Source organism: Leopardus geoffroyi, chromosome D2 (genome assembly GCF_018350155.1).
Source record: "Leopardus geoffroyi isolate Oge1 chromosome D2, O.geoffroyi_Oge1_pat1.0, whole genome shotgun sequence".
In the NCBI taxonomy this organism is placed as follows: domain Eukaryota; kingdom Metazoa; phylum Chordata; class Mammalia; order Carnivora; family Felidae; genus Leopardus; species Leopardus geoffroyi.
In genome coordinates, this window is record NC_059334.1 from 2,931,667 (window position 1) to 2,950,772 (window position 19,106).

The 19,106-nt window shown below is 42.9% G+C and overlaps 1 protein-coding gene across 18 annotated transcripts in view; it reads left to right on the top strand.

Moving 5' to 3' along the window:
• The window catches only part of PCDH15 (protocadherin related 15), a 1,244,966-nt gene that overhangs the window by 303,268 nt on the left and 922,592 nt on the right, over window positions 1-19,106 (top strand). For 10 of the 18 annotated variants that reach the window (XR_006701343.1, XR_006701344.1, XR_006701345.1 and 7 more), the window contains exon 1: window positions 10,950-11,385. The exons of 1 other annotated variant lie outside the window; for it this stretch is intronic. The gene's annotated coding sequence lies outside the window, so the exon portion shown is untranslated. Of the gene's footprint in view, window positions 1-10,944; window positions 11,386-19,106 lie in introns of those variants that run through there. 7 more of the 18 variants (XM_045437165.1, XM_045437166.1, XM_045437168.1 and 4 more) reach the window with 4 other exon arrangements.

Consider the following 19,106-nt stretch of genomic DNA (forward strand, 5'->3'; position numbering starts at 1 on the left):
TTTCCCCAGAGCTAACATTCATGGATTCACTCAGGACTATATGAGAAGTACAGAGAGAATCTGTGATGTCAATAGACTGCATTTTATATTTTCTTTATTTTCACCTATAAGTTTAAGGAGAGCTAAATCTAGGAAGATGTTGCCCACAGAGCATGTCGACAGCGTGATTCAGATTGCAGCCATCTCGGTCAATTCTAGAATCTAACGGCTTGCCTAACATGCTAGAACTGTGGTCTAATACTGAAAAAAAGTATTCACACCTTGATGATGTGCAAAGAATATCCCCCAGTGTAATTTATACTCATTTACTATGGCCATTCTTATATTGGTTTTTATCATCTAGATGAGGAAAAAAAAATACTGTTTCTCAGGCTGTCAGTGTTAGCCTGGCTTTTTAGTGCAATCTGTTTGTTTGGTTTTCAATTATTTGAATTCCCTGTAGAGCTGAATCAACATTCCCTGTAGAGCTGAGTGTAGTTAAAAGTCTGTGTGTCAGGGCGCCTGGGTGGCTCAGTAGGTTAAGCGTCCGACTTCAGCTCAGGTCATGATCTCCCAGTCTGGGCGTTCAAGCCCTGCGTCCGGCTCTGTGCTGACAGCTCAGAGCCTGGAGCCTGCTTCTAATTCTGTGTCTCCCCCTCTGTCTGCTCCTCTACCACTCATGCTCCGTCTGTCTCTCTCAAAAACGAAATAAACATTTAACATCTTTTTTAAAGTCTGAATGTCTTGGAAGGTATCCCTGCTTCTATATTTCTACATGTTTCCATTAACTGCAGAATTATCCTGTCATGTCACTTTGAGTCTGGACTGAAACTTGACCTTGTTCCAAAATATGTGACGTGGTAATCTGTTGCTATGGAAATTATGAAGCCCTTTTAAATGAAGCTGTACAACAGTTATAAATTCCTTCACTACAGCAGGATATAGATTTGAGGGAGGAATATACATCTTGGAGAGATGTGGGTAATTGCCAAGAAGTAAATTAACTGTCCATAATCCTTTAAGATACAGGTGCCGGCAGTGGCTCTCAAAGGTGACTGTGGGAGTTCAAGAGAGACTGGCTGGGCTCTTGATTGGCTCCCCCGACATTTGCGAGCTCCTTTCAGTCTAGGCCTCCATCACCTCCATCATGGGAGGCAGCTCACTGGCCTTGGCAATGGTGGACTCAGCCTCTGAAGAGTTTTGTTTGGGGAAGCCTGGTCGATGGGCCATTGCTTTGACTGAATGTCAGCTTTCCTTCAGCACCCTGGTCTGTGACTGCTTTTGGGGGAGAGGCAAGAGGCAGGAAAGGGCAGACAGAATGAACTCCCTTACAAATCTGGGGGACAAGTATGTCTCCCTACGTTCTGCTCTTTGAAATGGATTCATGTTGTGATTACTGAGTCAAAGAGAAACCAGTATAAACCAGAGATTAAAGGAATACAAGACTCAGTTATAGTAAACCTTCGTGATCTGTCTTATTTCATCTAAAAATAATATTTATGCAAATACCTCTAACCTTGGGTCAGGTATAGAAAGTACCAACTAAAAAAAAAAAAAATAAAGATAAATAAGTAAAGGTAGCAACTAATACTTGCTGGGACTAGGGCTCCTGAAGGATGTAAAATGTGTGTTAATTTAAAATTATAATCTTAGAATTGTAGATAACTATAAAAGTCAGCATTAAAAAGTCAGCACAACATTCTGAGGATTTCTTCCAATTTCTCCAGTGTTACAGAGTGATGAAGGTGATTTGTAAAACTCTTTTTTCCCTATCACCTAATGAAGAAAACTTTAAATGACCAAAATAATTCCATTATTGCCCATTGAACAGCCTCATATGTATTTATATATTCATTTATTTTAGACACACACAACCTGTGTTTAGTAATAGGCTTTAGGCTCAAGGAATCTAAGAGGATACGTTGGTAATCTTCTGTGGGATTTTCTATGGAAGGCAGGGAAACAAAACAAATCTAATTGAAGTTTTATTTTTACTTAATATCAAAAAAAAAAAAAAAAGTTCCTGTGGTGCCTCAGTAGCTCAGTCAGTTAAGTATCCAACTCTTGATCTTGTCTGTCATGATCTCATGGTTCATGGGTTCGAGCCCCACATCGGGGTCCGTGCTGGGTGTGACGTCTGTTACTTAACCAAAATTTGACTTGGGGCGCTTGGATGGCTCAGTCGGTTAAGCATCTGAACCCAGCTCAGGTCATGATCTCATGGTTCGTGGGTTTGAGCCCCACGTCGGGCACTCTGATGGCAGCACGGATCCTTCTTGGAATTCTCTCTCTTTCACTCTCTCTCTGTGTATATATCTAAGTAAATACACTTTAATTAAAAGATTTCCTGAGATGTTATCAAATTATATGAAAATGTAATTCATAGTAGGCACTACATATCCTACAATGTGTGACCCCTAAGTGCCTGTGTTACATGTAGCTTAAGGTTACGTTGAGGTTCTTTTAACGTTTTCTGTTCATTTTTGAAAATATTTTCCTCAACAAATCTGGTCTTACATATTTCAACTAATTAAGTATCAAAGTGCTTGGATCTTAGTGGGAGTTTTCATATATATGTGTGTGTGTGTGTATATATATACACATATATTTTACTCTGATATAATAATATATAATTTGATATGTTAATGCCTATGATGTTTTCAAAAATATTGAAATTAAGCTTTGACTATTCAGAACCGTTAATTACTTTCTTAAATTACTATTCATGCCTAGATCAATACGATTTTGGGTCTACTTGAATGTATTGAGTGCATTAGAATCAGCCCAGTGAGGTAGGTAGAATTCTGGGGTGGCCCATGATCTCTGCCAGCTGGTGTTATTTACTGCATCATCCCTCTCCTTGAAGTTGGGGGGCCCTGGACCTTCTAACCAATGGGATGTCGCAGGAGGAAGAGAAGGCTTTGTGTCACGAGGACACAGCCTCACGAGCTTCTCCTGCTGGCCCTCAGGAAGTGAGCAGGGACCCTGTACACTAAGGAGAGGGTCATGTGGCCTGGAACCTGATGGGACCACCTACCAACAGTCAGTAAGAAGTCCAGCCAGGACCCTCAGGCATACAGTCCCAACCACATGACCTGAATGGGCTTGCAAACAGGTTATTTTCCTAGTGGAGCCCAGTCAACACCTTGATCACAGCCTTGTGTGGACCCCTGACCCGGACTCGTGACCCATATGAAGTATGAGATAATAAATGTGTGTTGTTTTAAGCAGCTAAATGTGTGGCAAGTTCTTATACAATGATGCAATACTAACAGATCTAGCATTTAGAACTTATAATGGAAAAGAGGTAACATAAGTGGTACTTTTTTTTTTTTTTCTATTTAAAGAAATGAAACCATTTTGTAATGGCTACGTTTCTCTCCTTAGGGAAAAGTATCCCTAAGGCTAGCACAAAATAGCTTAAAAAATAAGCAGTTGGCATTTAGAAATGCCAATTTGTAAAACATTGTATAACAATTATTATCTATACTTCTTTTTAGTTTTATATTTCAGGTTTCAAAAGATTTTAGATTATATGAAATAGTCAAATAAATTGACCTTATAATGTCTAATCTCATCCAAACTTAAAATCAACTCATATTTGAAAGCCTGTCAGGTATCCATGAAGGTAATTATCTTTCTAAACTCCATGCTCTTTAATAATTAAATTAAAAAAAAATAGTGACATAGGTCATCACGTTCACATATTTTACTTAGTCAAATTGTAGGTGTACATGCATAACTATGTTTATAAAATTAGATGTTGCTTTCAGCATTATCCTTGAACTACTATATTATTTCCCAAATTACTCTTCTAAAATAATAAGCTGCCTGTTGGAAACTCAGCACAGCTAAGTATTAACTAGAGATTATGTTGTTCTTATCTCTGAAACTATAAAACAGGGAAGTGCTAGGTGGAAGAAAGGAAGGAGGGAGAGAGGGGGGAGGGAGGGAGGAAGGAAGGAAGAAATAGGAAAAAACAAGAAAGGTATTCTTGGCCAAAAAACAAAAACATGTTAACAGTAGCTCCCTTGGATTCTGACAATAAAGGAGTGTCAGAATCAAAAATAAAGTTGTACAACATGAAATTGTGACAAAGGCTTGTCTGTGTGCATACAGATGACCCCCAGCCCCCAGGTCCCTGGTGGAGGGATTATTGTGTGGTTGTACCCGATAGCTTTGAATCTCAACTCTAAATGACCACTGACGATAACAAGCCTAGAATGACTTGATCCCAGGCAACTTGGAGAGACACTGCTTGTAATGAGCAAGGCTATTTTGGTAATCCTGCTGAAGCTTTTGTTCACTAAAGCTTTAATCTGGGTTGGAAAAAAAACAAAAACCAAAACCCAAAACAAACAAACAAAAAAAGCTTCTCTGCTTCTCTTTACTTTGAACCTCCTGTTGACTCAAGGGCTCAGTCCTTATTCTGGAAGGATGGACAAAATCCTCTTATGTCTTGCTTTCTCAATGAGATAACATTTGAAAAGAATGTGTGAGCTAGTATTAGTTTGCTTAACTTGAATCAGATACTCTGAAACGCTTCCTGCCAGAGAACTGTAGTCTAAAGCCCATAGGAAACATTCTGTTTCCTTAGTGTGGTCATTTACCAGAGCTAGCGAATGGCATGAGCAACATTTCAAATCACTTGAGAACTGGAGACGCAGCTTCACGTTATAATATAATGTAAGTCTCCTGCGTGCAAGTAGGATATAAACCCACTGTTAAAATAAGTCAAATTCCAGAAGAATTAGCTACAGAAAATAAAACATCTTCCACCACGATTTGCTTTTCCTTGTTCATGAAATCCCAGCGCAGACAGGGACTGGCCTACGAGTGGAGGAGTTTATGGGGGCCTTCACAGCTGTGCTAGAAGGGAGCTGACGTGTACCTATCCCATGGCCCTGTAAAAGGCACAATTCATCTCTGTGAAAAAAAAAAATTCTCACAGAATGCTAATATAATTAATTTTATGACTGTTGATAATAACAAAGTACACATTTTTCACAAATTCAAAATACATGTTAGACATATTCAAATGGTTATCTGTGGCAGAGGAGGTGAGTGAGAGTTACAGGTGGTAAAAGGAATTTAAGAATTAAATAATCAGGGGCGCCTGGGTGGCGCAGTCGGTTAAGCGTCCGACTTCAGCCAGGTCACGATCTCGCGGTCCGGGAGTTCGAGCCCCGCGTCGGGCTCTGGGCTGATGGCTCAGAGCCTGGAGCCTGTTTCCGATTCTGTGTCTCCCTCTCTCTCTGCCCCTCCCCCGTTCATGCTCTGTCTCTCTCTGTCCCAAAAATAAATAAACGTTGAAAAAAAAAAAAAGAATTAAAAAATCAGGGGTGCCTGGGTGGCTCAGTCAGTTAAGTGTTGGCTCTTGGTTTCAACTCAGGTCATGATCTCATGGTTCGTCAGCTCAAACCCTGCGTCGGGCTCTGTGCTGACAGCCGAAGTCTGCTTGGGATTCTCTCTCTCTCCCTCTTTCTCTGCCCTTCCCACACACACTCTTTCTCTCTCTCCCTCTGTCTTTACACCCCCATTGTGTGATTATTCTCTCTCTCTCTCTCAAAGTAAATATCAAAAAAGAAATAGAAATTAATTAAAGGGAATGTTGGGGGGAATCTATCATGGTTTCTCTGTGGCATAACCACCTTATTTCTATACACGATTGTATTGCCAGCCTATGTATACACGTCGCAATGTAGTTTCTAAGAGAGAATGAGTACTATTGGTCTTTGGTTTTAATATTTGTTCATTTACTTTATTTTGCCACATTTCTCATGGATTTCACGATTAGTACTTTAAAGGCTGTATGTAATGATCCTTAAAGTTACGTAACATAATTTGCATATCCATTCTCCATTGTTACTGACTTTATATTTAATGAATCATTTTTTTTTAAGTTTATTTAGTTTGATAGACAGTGTGAGCAGGGGAGAGGCAGAGAGAGAGGGCGAGAGAATCCCAAGCAGGCTCTGCAATGTCAGCTGAGAGCCCAACACTGGGCTCGAACTCACAAACTGTGACATCATGACCTGAGCTGAAATCAAGGGTTGGATGCTTAACTGACTGAGCCACCCAGGCGCTCTTTAATGAATCATTTTTCATTGAATAGATAACATTTTTTCATGTTCTAAAATAAATGAAATCCTCATATTCAGTGTTTAAATGTTTTTAAATGTTAAAACTGTTTTCAATATTTAAAATCTTCCTGAAGCATCTAATATAACTAATTTCTTCTTTAATAAAGTAAAGTAAGGGGTGCCTAGGTGGCTCAGTCAGTTAAGCATCACACTTCATTCGGCTCAGGTCATGAACTCATGGTTCATGGGGCAGTGAATGGCATGGAATTGCCTTTGTGGGGCCAAGAAGGTGCCTCTTCCTTGGATGGATGGAGCCCAAGCCAGAACGTAAGAGCTAAGGAGTTGCACATCGGGCTTTAGCCCCAGCTAACCCCTACCCACATACCTTTGCCATGACCTTGGTTAAAAGTAGTAAAGAAGACCCCGGGAAGTTAGGTGGCTCAAACCAGGGATTCAAACCTGTCTCTTTACTCTTAAGACTCTTGTCTTTCCCCTTGGCCCATGAAAGATGGTCATCACTATATGGTTAACACTTGTTGAGCACTTCCTGTATACTTTGTGTGCACACAGTCTATGCCAGAAAGCTTGTAAAGCAAGACCTTCTAGGTACACTCTGTTTAATTTCACACTAGGAAGTCTCTCACTGTTGTATAAGTGGGAATAATTGGATCTTAGCAGTCAAGGAGCCTTATGTGGCGCCTCTGTGGGGCTCGTGGGTGGGATCTATGGTCCGTATGCTCACTGTACCCGGGAAAGTGAGTGCACACAAACTTAGCCTCAGCTGTGTACTCCTAAGCCCACATCAGACCTTTCGGTTCTGAGTCTCCCCAAGATTCTGCATTTCAACAATCACCTTGTGACCTTTAGGCAAATAAAAGCTTAGAACACACAACAAAACTGATCAGGGGCCTTCCTTGCCTGAATTTCTATAGGGATTTCTTCTGTCTACATGATAAAAACTCAACTTCAAAGCATTGAATTATAGGAATTTCTTTATCTGGAGTTACCCACATGTGTTGACACTCTCTTGTCTGCACCTGTAACTTCATCATGCCAAACTTTGTGTTAAAATGATAATACTAATACCTAAAGATTACCATATGTATGCAATGTTCCATTATGAGTATTTGCCAAATATCTTCCATTCAAGTACCTTATTAAGCCTGTGAGGGTAGGTATTAGTGCTACTCTAATATACGGAATAAAAATCAGAGTCTCAGAGAGGCTAAGGGATTAGTTCAAGGTCATATCACCATTAGATCTCAGACGATGGCATCCTAGCCTCAACACACTGGCATGTGATGCTGATGTGTCTCCCGAATTGTGGACATATCCACAAAGCCGTGAGCAAGCGTGGTGTGTTTGGAGAATGGTAACATAATTAAACAGCTTTGAAAACGCCCTGGTTTTTTGCTTACTGTGCAAGGATGCTGACAGAGAGTCGAGTAAGCCAGGTTCCCAGTGGCCACGAGAGGCGGGACCAGAAGCCGCTCCCGGAGCCGATCCCTAGCCCTTCACGCATCCAGCCTCTCTGAGGCATGTTCTTTCTGGATGGCACATGCCACTCAGTCCCTCCGGGAATCCCCTTTGAATGAGCTATGGATTTCCACGACTGTGCCCCGACCCTGAAGTCCATCCTAAATCACCGTCAGACCGTGAGAATGTGTATCTGAAGCAACGGTGTTTTCTTCACTCTGTTTGAATTCTCCTACAAGCCCTAGGAGCCTAGTCCATAATGGCTCTTGTTCCCACCTGTGTCCCTCACGCAGCCCTAATTTTCACAGACATTTGTGTTCTCTGATTGGAGAGCTCTGTCTGGTCTCCTGTGCGTCCTGCATTGCTGTTTCTGGCCCTTCGGAATTCTACGTCCTCCACTCTCCATCTGCCACGAGATATACCGGCCCCTTCAATATTGGTAAGGGAGGGGGTAGGGAGGGGGCATCTCCTATAGTTTGCTACAAAAAGAGTATCTTACGGGGTTTAAACCCATGTGCTCTGAGGGCATATTGGACATGCCAGGGATTGGTGTAACATTTTTAGGTTACACCTCACTTTTCATGGGAGACACTTGGCTAGAGGCAGTGGGCAGACAGACAGAGATAGAAGACACCAGACCCCGCCTTCATGCGACGTAAATCATTAGGGGTGGTAAGATGCACCCAGGGCATCACGTGTCCTCTCTAAACGTCCACCTGCTAAATAATGACCACCTCCCTTCCACCAATTGTTTCCATTTGTAGAATATTGTGCTGATAGAAAAGAATAAAAGGCAGTTCTGCAAGTAAATCAAAATTAGAAACCAAATCTGAAAATATAAACATTTTGTAAGGTAAATTATGGATGTACATATGCATGTATATTGAAACATCATTAGTAATGATCGCTTAAATGTAGATTTATTGACAAACGGAATGCCCGTGGTATTTTGTTAAAAGAAAAAACACGTTAAAATGTGTGTAGAGCAGGATTCAATTTGACTTTGTGAGCGAGAGACAGAAGAAAGAGATGGAGAGAAGTCAACACCATATTTTTTCCCACTGTCTCAGGATAGTGGATTTTTCAGTGACTTTTTCCCTTTTGGTTATGGCATGTTGTATTTTTTTTTAATTTTATTTGTTTCTAATTTTTTATGTTTATTTTTTAGAGAAGGAGAGGGAGAGAGAGGCAGAATATGAGTGGGGGAGGGGCAGAGAGTGAGGGGGAGACAGCAAATCCGAGGCAGGCTCCAGGCTCTGAGCTGTCAGCACAGAGCCCGACGCGGGGCTCGAACTCATGAGCCGTGACATCATGACCTGAGCGGGAGTTGGATGCTTAACCCACTGGGCCACCCAGGTGCTCCGTTTTTTATTATTATTATTATTATTTTAAAATGTTTATTTATTTGTGAGACAGAGAGAGTGTGAGAGGGAGAGGGGCAGAGAGACAGGGAGACAGAGAATCCCCCGCGGACTCCATGCTGGCAGAGCCTGATACTGGCTTGGACTCTTGAGTTGTGAGATCGTGACCTGAGCCAAAACAAGGAGTCAGATGCTTAACCGACTGAACCACCCAGGTGCCCCTGGTTACTGTATTTTTAAATCAGTTCCCTAAAATTCATCTCAACTCATCTTGTACTGTATACTGCATTTGTTACATGTTATTACATATGTATTCTTCCCAAAATCTAAATATGGCCTTTTAAAGAAAAGACAATCAGCTCTTGTCACCTGTAAGAGTTCAGTTCATAATCATCTAATTCCTCACAGGAGGTGAGGAAGAGGTGAGCTTTTCCAGTTATCCTTCTGATGTAACTCAGTTATAATTAAATACCAATAGGAATGAGGCTGACTTCGTCATTAATGAAAACTATATTTAATAATTCATACTGTTCCTGAAAAAATCTGCCTAACACCAGCTACTTTATTTAACCAGCAATATCAATGTATAGGTTATTCCACTTATCTAATGTTTCGGTGAAATGATGAAAAAAACCTCAAACTAAATATACACGCATTTGTTTAAACATTATTGACAAAGACGTCTTTATTAAAGCATCAATATTTAAACTTTCAAAATATCAGATCTTAACAACTATGAAATGCGTCTGTCCCTAACACTTCCTCACCCCTGGCCCCCAGTCTCCTGTGTCTTGAAGGATGCAGATGATTCAGTTTGAGTCCTAACCAAAGTAAGAGCCCCCTGGGCTCTGCCCAAGGGCTCTGGGGGGTCATCAGTCATTGATCTGTGGTTTACTTACGCATATCTTTCTGCCTTGCCTTCATGACACATTTGGCTGACCTCAGGTGATTTCCATATCCTTCAAGATTTTTTTTTTCCTCTCCTCTGGAAAACTGAACTTGAAAGGTAATGTGAATTTTGTATTAAATGAGATGTTACCCTCTGGAAACATACTCATATAAATACAGCAGCACTCTAGAGCCACTGTGTGATACACACACACACACACACACATATATACACATATATGTATACATATATACACATATATACCATATATGTATACATATATATGTATATATATAACCTGTGTGATGTGTATATATATATATATATACACATATATATGTATATGTTTTAATAGAACGAATCATAATGATACATAGTCCCCTTATCAACGAGGAAAACACTTGATATACTTCACTTGTCATCTTTAACCAACCTCAGGACATTTGCTCTGTTAAAACCACTACTATAATAAGTTCCAGGGTTGTGTTCACTTTTAGATTTTTCTTCCACGGGTTTAGGATGTGCAAGTGAACAAATTCTGATGTGGACTTGAATGAATTCTAGGCACGGTGAATTCTTTAAGAACTGTGTACCTGATTTAGATAACAGAATAACTCTGTGTGTGTGTGTGTGTGTGTGTGTGTGTGTGTGTGTGTGTTTCCACCAGCTCACGTCTGTTTTTAAAACTTTGTTGTGAGTATCTCCTGTATCATGTCTTTAAGAAATATGTTGTGACGTTTCTTATAGTGCATTTCTCCATAATACCTCTGTGTCTCATGTGCTTTTAAAAACCTGAAGGCTGTCTTTTTAGCTGCTATGGAATGTGTGAAGTTTCTACACGCCCAGGATATGCAGGGCTGCGGACAGCTTGATAGAAGAGGGTGGGTTTAAACAGAAAGTGGGGGGGGGGGTGTGGAGGACGACTGACGGACGGAAGGTGGTTAAGGGATTATTCTGACTGGTCAGCAGCATTTTCGCTGAAAGGTAAGCTGCTGAACTTCTTAGTACTGATGAGGCCAAACAGTAAAACCCAGCCTCAGAGAAGAGAGCAGGGAGTCACAGGCCGAGAGGACACGGCACAATGAAGACGCCAACAGCGAGGATCAGCGGGGCATGGATTTGTCTGGGGGCCGCAGCTCCTGCTCCTAATTGGTGCTAGGCGCTCCCCTAGCCCTCCTGGCTGGGCTGGCACAGAGGCTCCCGGCTGACGGCTGCTGCTCCCGTGCGGGTGCCCCCACGTGCTGAGCTAATCCTGACAGATAGAGGGCAGACAGAAGCCCGCTCGCTGCTCCCAGTTAGCTGCTTGTGACAAGTAAGGCGGCCGACGTGCATCTCGGAAAGGGGAGAAGGACAGTATCCTCCTGGGCTAGCATGTCAGGAGCTTTCTTCCCCTTGCACCTCTAGCAACGTTTTGTAGATGCTGCAAAACTGGATATGAGTGCTTTCCAGAAACAAGGCGCGTAACGTGGGAACAGATCCTCTTGCGCCCAGATTATGAACACTGGCTGCTTTGAAAGGGATGTGCAGGACGCAGTCTTGGCGAGAAAACTTGCTGCATAATCTTACGTGGGCTCCCGATGAAACTTTCAACCGGCAAGTAAGTTTTATTTCCCCTCCCTTTTCCTAATCTTTCACATTCAAGGCAGCAGCGGCAGAGTGCAGAGAAAGTTCCAACTCCGCTTCAGGTACAGTGGGTCTCCCGTCAGGCTGGTTCAGAGAACAGACGGGTATGATGATGCACAAGTAATTATCTGCTGGAGGGACAGACAGCCATCCGTCTGCTCCTTCTTCCTGGTCACGGCAAGTGGCCTTAGACTGTTGCTGAGATGTCAATGCAATATTTAGAAAGACACACGTTTCTGAGTTATGACTCCGTGCAGTTTGACGGGTTTTAAGAACGCTAATGCGCAGACATGCTGTTTGCTTCTCTCTCCCTGACAAAATGTAGGAGAGAGGGCGACGGTGTGGGCACGCCGTGCTGGGTCTGTGTGTGTGAATGCGTGTGTCATTTCGCTTCGTGCGTGGCAGTTGCCGGAGGTTACCGTCAGTGATACCTCTGCCCCACAAGGAACAGTGTGATGGTCTGTGATCTGTTATAATCCGGGCGTCCTGAGGTCTGCACGACAGATGTCCCAGTGTATACGTGCTCCTTTACGGAGGTGTCCAGGAGGATTAACCATTTAGAGTTTGAATCCACGGGGACTTTATCCCCCAAATGTGAAATGCATACGAGGTGTTGCCAACAGCTCTCCTGCCCTGTGGCATGGCCTTGACTTTACACACAGGGTTCGGAGCCCGAGTAGTAGGTTCCAGGCCCGTGTGCCGGGTCTCTGCGGTGGATGTGGTCGCCGGCCTGACCTCACGGAGTCCAGGCGCGCAGGCACGCGGGGGGCCATGGTTCCCTGGGGGGGACACGACGGCCTCATGTACGACCCACTCCAAGTCAGAACTCATTTGCTTTCACAGACAGAGCCGACTGTCACATCTCGTAACCAGACTCTCAGGGGGCAGTTCTATCAGAGAAGCAAATGCTCCTCGAAGAGATACGTGTTTAAGCACAGGATGCTTCCCGTCACTTTCACAGCAACTTTGAGGCTTTCTGCCTCTGCTCCTGTGAAGTTATTTTTTACTGCGCCGCGGTTTTTCTGTTGAGTTGCTTCCGTTTTGTTTTGCTCTGGTTATGTGTGAGTCCGTGCACTTATCTTTACGTGCGGGTCTTCAGATTTCAGAAACTTGATCCCCTGACTGCGCTTCTCCTCTGAAAGAAAGGCACAGGGCACCCCGTGTCTGGTTGCACCGAGTGGGGCCGTCCTCCCCTCTCCGCTCCGGCAACGAAGGGCTGAGCTGAGCGGGGAAGATGAAGCCTCCTGACTTTGTCACGAACATGACCCCTGAGAGTTAACCCTTAAGGGGTCTGAACAGACCGGGGCTGCATTTGGGAATATTATGGGGTGAAACTTTGAGTACTTTTTATAAGGGGGTTTAAATACAGCCTTCCACTTTCTAAGAGACTTTAGAACTTGTATCCACTAATGATACTGTTCGATGTGCTTAGTGGGCATCTGATCCGTAACGGTACTTTTACAAGAAACACTGATCATGTCGATTCTACGCGGAGAAGAACGCAAGTTCAAGTTAAATGCCCTTTACAACATTTTCCTTGGCCTCTCCGCGTTTCCCTTTTGCAACGCCTGCACAGTGCTTTTTTGTCATCCAAGTTTTATGGGAGACAGGCTGACGTACACTGAAGCCATTTGCAAAATTCGCCGGGAGTTTTTGGTGCCCAGCCTCGGTGTGAACTTAAATGCACAAGGCAATTATCATTTTTCTTGTCAAGGGAAATAACTACTTTTCTTTGATCACAAAATGTGTGTCAAGTAAGAGGCTGTTGAGTAATTAATGATGCCTTTCAGTAATCACTTGATCATGTGGGCTTTTACTTTCTGAATAAATAATGAACCTTTACAATAAGAGTAAAGAAGTCAAAGAGAAAAGTAGAATAATTGTAGACACGTGAGTCTTTGTTTAAGGGCACATGACTGCGCCCCCGTTGTTGTGTGTGTGCTGGTGTGACCGCAGACGGGACCGCAGTAGGTACTTTTGTTCCTAATCACATGGTGTAAAATAATACACAACTCCTCTCGTAAACCACCTTTATCTCAACTTTTCTCTGGTGCAGAAACCCCCTGTATACCTTTACTTTTTATTGCAGGCTTAACATTGAACAAAAATGTATGGTTTTAAGTTTTCCTCTGAACCCAAGTCTCGGAATATATTCATATTGGCAGAAACAGTAATGAGTCTGGTTATCATCTCAGAGTTCAATCTTACATGGGCCTCTTTGCTATGAGCGGGTGTTGTTCATATTCCTTTTGTTGTTTGATTTTTTTCCCCACTTTTTTAGAAAAGAGTCGTCCTTCCCTGTGGGATCATTGGGTCCCTCCGTGTGTCTGTGAGTTCTGCACGAATTCATGGGGAAGACCCTATAATTACAATGTTGAAAAACAGTATTACTTGATAGGGTGACTTGCCAAGCTGGTTCTGTTACTCTCGGTGAAAACTTTGCGTATTGATAAGTTTGCTTTTTTAATAGATATTTTTATTTGCCATCACTCTGTCATATGACAGAGTTTGGGGATTCGAGACTCTCGACGGCTTGTGGGACTTCATGCTCTAGTCCCATGCTGGGTGTGTGTGAGGATATATTGGGGGCAACTGTGGGGGCTCGTTAGTGCTCGCAGCCAATGTGAAGTCAGAGAAAAGAGCTGCTGTGAGTGATTTATGTCAAGATCATGTTCTGTTGGTAAAGTCTGTAGAAAACCCAAAGGATCAAACCCCTCAGAAACAGAATTCACGTCTTCCATTTAAGTCAAATACAAGGGCCTCTTAGATCGCAGTGTGGCAGGAGCAGAGAACACGCATGGATACACGCACACAACCATTACATCCTTGCCCACATGGGAGGAGGAGAGGAGGGGGCCTTGTGTGTGGGGTGAATGGGATGGCCTTGCAGTAGGATCCCCACCTGTGATGTACAGACTGACATCCAAGATGTACGGGACTGGGGAGATAAATGTGGCTCGGTTTCAGCCTGCAAATCAGAGACACCCCAAGAAGCAAGATGGACACCCCCCCCCACACACACACACACGTTGTTAATTATAGAAGGAGCACAGAATCCTCGGCTTCTGGCACACAGTTCTTTTCCTTGGAAGCCCTGACATGTTCCCGAAACATGTTTGCCTCAGTGACCACATCTATAAAGTCAGCCCTTCAAAGTTTTTGTAAGGATCGGCTCAGATAATGAATAAGAAACCCATAAATTGCTAACAATGTAAAGGGCAATTAATTGTTCTAATCTTGTAGCATTTATCCCTCAAGACAATCGCGTGTGTGTGTGAACAAACAGTAACAGCAGCAGCAGACCCGCTAGCTCAGTGCGTGGGAGTTTCTACCTGGGCGCCGTAATGGATAAATTTCCTTTTATCTCGCAAGTTGTTTAAAGGTTGCACTCAACCTTAAATATCAGAACATGGCCATTGAAGCTATAAATGTAACAGGCAAAAGCAGTCATTATTTCAAGAAACTCAAGGAAATAAAGCATCTCTTTCCTTTGGACTGGTAAATGGAAAAACTCAAAGCTTTCTTATTGTGCTCCTTGACGGATAAAAAAAAAAAAAAAAAAAAAAATTGACAGGAGGTGTAACCTTCTTTAGGGCTTTTAGAGTGTAAGCATTCTCAGGCCCTGGCAGATGTGTGGTTCCTATTACTTTGAAAAGTCGTTCATTCTCATGGCCAGTGAAAGGGCGGGTTTCAGACAGAAGTCAGCACTGTTTCCTGAGCGGGGAGGGTAGCTGTGTGCATCATGAAGCGCTTCATTCACAGGGGGGCCGGCTAATGAATGCCGCCCCTGTTGTCTTCCCCGAGGTGTCAGAATGAGCCTTTTCTCATTCTGCATCACTGAATCCTTATGGAAATGCAAATTGTTTATCCAAGGACAGTGACTTTCCTTTTTGCTCCATCATTTAAGGGACTGAGTTCTTCAACTTTGCAGCACATCCCTGGAATCCAGAGAAGCTTCATTAAAACTGGATCAGAGGTTGTTTTTTCTTTAGAACCTTCAGTCCCTGTCTGAGAGCCGGACAGAGACCCGGAGACGTCACAGTGAGACACTCACAGACGTACACACTCAAAGAGAGACCCGGAGGTTGTCCAGTGAAGAATGAGGGGAGTAGGGAGAGTTACAAAAAGAGAGACGAAGAAAGCTAGAGACAAGGAGTGAAAGGTGGGCAGACAGGGAACAGGGGCAGAGAGAGACTGAGATCCAACTTGAGGAAGGGGGAGGGGCTAGAGGGACAGAAAAGGAGAAGGCAGCCTCACACTGAGAGGAGTAGAGGAGGATGGACAGACTGGCAAGAAGCTAAATGGAGTAGAGACCAAAATTCCTACGAGAGAAAGGGAGATTGAGAGAGAGAGAGAAAGATGAAGGAGAGAGAGGCTGGAGGGCAGAGACAGGGCGGGGGGGGGGGGGGGGGGAGGAGGAGGAAGAAAGAGGGAGAAGAAGGGAGAGAGAGGGAGGGAGGGAGAGAATCCTGTCAGCAAAGCCCATCGCAGGCTCAATTCCATGACCTTGTGACCATGACCTGAGTTGAAATCAAGAGTCGGCCACTTAACCACTTGACCCACTGAGCCACCCAGGCGCCCCTCACATCCTACTTTCTTAAGAACAGGTCTGGTGGCAAGTTTGGTCTTTTTCTTATTTATCGACTTACTTAACGTAGGGACAATGTGTAGAACAGAGAGGTGTCAGGAACTTGGAAAGGATGAGTGAATGTCTATAGTAAGAAAAGTGGAGCTAGCCTGAGGACCAGAAGTGGAAAATGAAGTCAGGAAAAGGCATACAATGGAGAAGGAAGAAGGATTTTGTAAAAGTGAGAGAAACGTGCACTTTCTTTTCTGAACTCCAAGAAGAGCTGAGAGGAGGACACGTGAAAAAGAATGTGTGTGGCTTATAAACGAGAAGGCGCACCACAAAATTCTGAAGTCCTTCCTAGCTATAAGGCAGGTGACGAGAAAATAAAATAGTTTCCCAGAAAATGATAGAAGTTTTGAGAATTTCAACTGCAGTCATCTTCTTTTGCTTGAATTTTTCTTTAATTCTTGAATTTTTAAGTACTGAGCTCTCTTTGCTAGATACATTCCTTATGCATGCGTATATTTGGAGGAAAGCAATCTAAGAATATATGCAAGAATTGGACTTGAATGCCTTTTCTGTTTTCTTTGCTGTGTTGTTGAATTTGTTTGATAACTGAATGAAGAAAAGAGTGAATGTTGAGCGTCCACTGCCAGGGTGCCAGGAAGTAACCCTGGAACTTTTAAATATGTCGTCACCTCTGTGAGGTCAACAGTGTAGAGTGTAGAGCAGATTTCCCCTCCCCGGTTAATTTGACTTCTGAATATCTCTGCGTGAGTTTCTGCATCGGAGAGGTGCTGACAGTCTGTTCAACAACCTTACGTTCTGTCTGAGGCCGTGCACAGGAAATAGAATGTTCTGTTTTGGACCATTAGCGATTGTTACATTGGTGTGCTAATAATATTTTACAGAAAATATTAGCAAAACTTTTAGGCATTTTTACAATGTTTATGGAGAAATCTCCACTCAGGATAGACTGAGTTCCTGGATAGCATACATTATATGAATTCTTATTTTGTATTCATAAACCAGGATAAAGAACAGAATAAAATTCAGCAGAGCATCAGATAATAAGGCTTCACTTTATTATAGTCACAAATAATTTTTCCAAATAATGGTAACTTCAGTGGAAGATGTTGTGTGAATGAGATAATACTAAAGCAAAGAGCATCTCTAGTATTTTGGGGGAATAATACGTATTTAGGAAACAGTTGCCATTTGGGTATAGATTACTTTCCCTCTCATTTTTAAGCACGCACACACACACACTCTTACAATTAACACACACACACACACACACACACATATATAGGCATATATATATATATATATATATATATATATATATATATTTATAAACATACACATACATCAAAGCAATTCCTTAGAGCTCATGTTTGTTTTAATCAAAGCAGGTGTTCATGGTTAAAGAAAAATCAGATTGTGCATATAATTAAATATATACTAGCTCCTGCTTCTCTGAGTCCCCATACACAACTTTGTTCAACTCTTTTTTGGGTGTTTCTTCTTTATTTCTATCTATATTTCTAGATAATAGGCTTAGGATGATATCTCTTGGTTTATTTATTCAAAGTATTATTTCCTATTACACTATGAAACATTTGGCTGCTTTATATCACCACCACCTTTTTTATTCCATCCCGTGTTTGAAAGACAATAAGGGAACATAAATTCTAGTTACTCTAATATGCTGATGCTCTACCAACAATGGGCTGTGATTTTATTTTCAGATTTTTGTTCTTACATCTTTAATACATGGCTATTTTTGTGCTTATTATTCTGAATATGTCTCTTTAGTTATCTTTTTGTTTTGTTTTGCAAGACATTCCACAAATCATGCAGCTCAATAACTTCTCCCAAGTTCTCTGAAACACGGGCCTCTCAGGACCATCGTTCTCCCAACACGGCACCCTCCTCTGGTCATACTGGAACACAGACTTGCACGGCCTCTGAGTGGGGTGTGAGGTTAGCCTCCCACGGGGACCCCACAGCCATCGGGAATGGGGAAGGGCTGCTCCACAGTGCTTGGTGGCTGTGGGGCTGGGGAGGAGCAGTGTCTGCAGGTAACATGCTCAGCCTTGCTCTGCTTCCCTGGTTACGTCTGCTGGCCTCTGGACCGGGGTGGAGGCTCTTTGGGTGCACCTCAGGGACGACCTCTCTGACAGGTGTTTGTGACTCCCAGGAGAGTGAGCAGTTGGTTGGTTGGTTGGTTGAGGATTATAAGATGTCAGCTCATGCACTCATGGAGGCTGAGGTCCCAAGACCCACAGGTGAGCCCATAGTGTGCCTTCCAGTCCAGTGTGAGCCAGAAGGTAGGGGAAGACCAGTGTCCCATCCTTTTGTGTTCTGCTGTGCGTGTGAGAGTACAGGACACACAAATCAGACGACCCTGCGAATGTGAGGCTCAGAGGGGAAGCTGGTGCTGGCTGGGTGCTTGGAAAGGGGTCTGAGGTCTGAGCGTCAGACTCTCGGAATCTTAGAAGAAGGGCCCATGTGTCAAAGGCCGTTGATGGTTCCAGGATGACAGACACTAGGGAATAAACACTGGTTTCAACAACTAAAGCTCGTTAGTGACCACAGCAAGCAGTTCAAAGGCTGTTGGGGATTGATGGGCAGTTGGCCTGGGAGTATTTTGGTAACTGTTGTTGTTATCACTTTTGCATTTTTACAGTGATAGTTTACACTTTCAAGAGTTCCTTTCTTGTTCTCTGTTACTTCATATGCTTTTTTTTTTATTAGCTTATTCTCTTATCTTTTTAAAAGTATTGGTTATAGCTTTATATTTTATTATATTTTATTTTAATTTAATTTTTTTGAGAGAGAGAGCACAAATGAGAGAGAGGGGGAGAGAGAGGGAGAAAGAGAGAGAGAGACAGACAGAGAGAGGGAGACAGAGAGAGAGAGAGGGACAGAGAGAGGGAGACAGAGAGAGAGAGAGAGAGAGAGAGAGAGAGAGAGAGAGAATCCCAAGCAGACTCTGTCAGTGCAGAACCAGACATAGGGCTCGATCCCATGAACCGTGAGATCATGACCTGAGCCAAAATCAAGGTTTGGACACTCAACCAAATGAGCCACCCAGGTGCCCCAGCTGTTTATTTATTTAA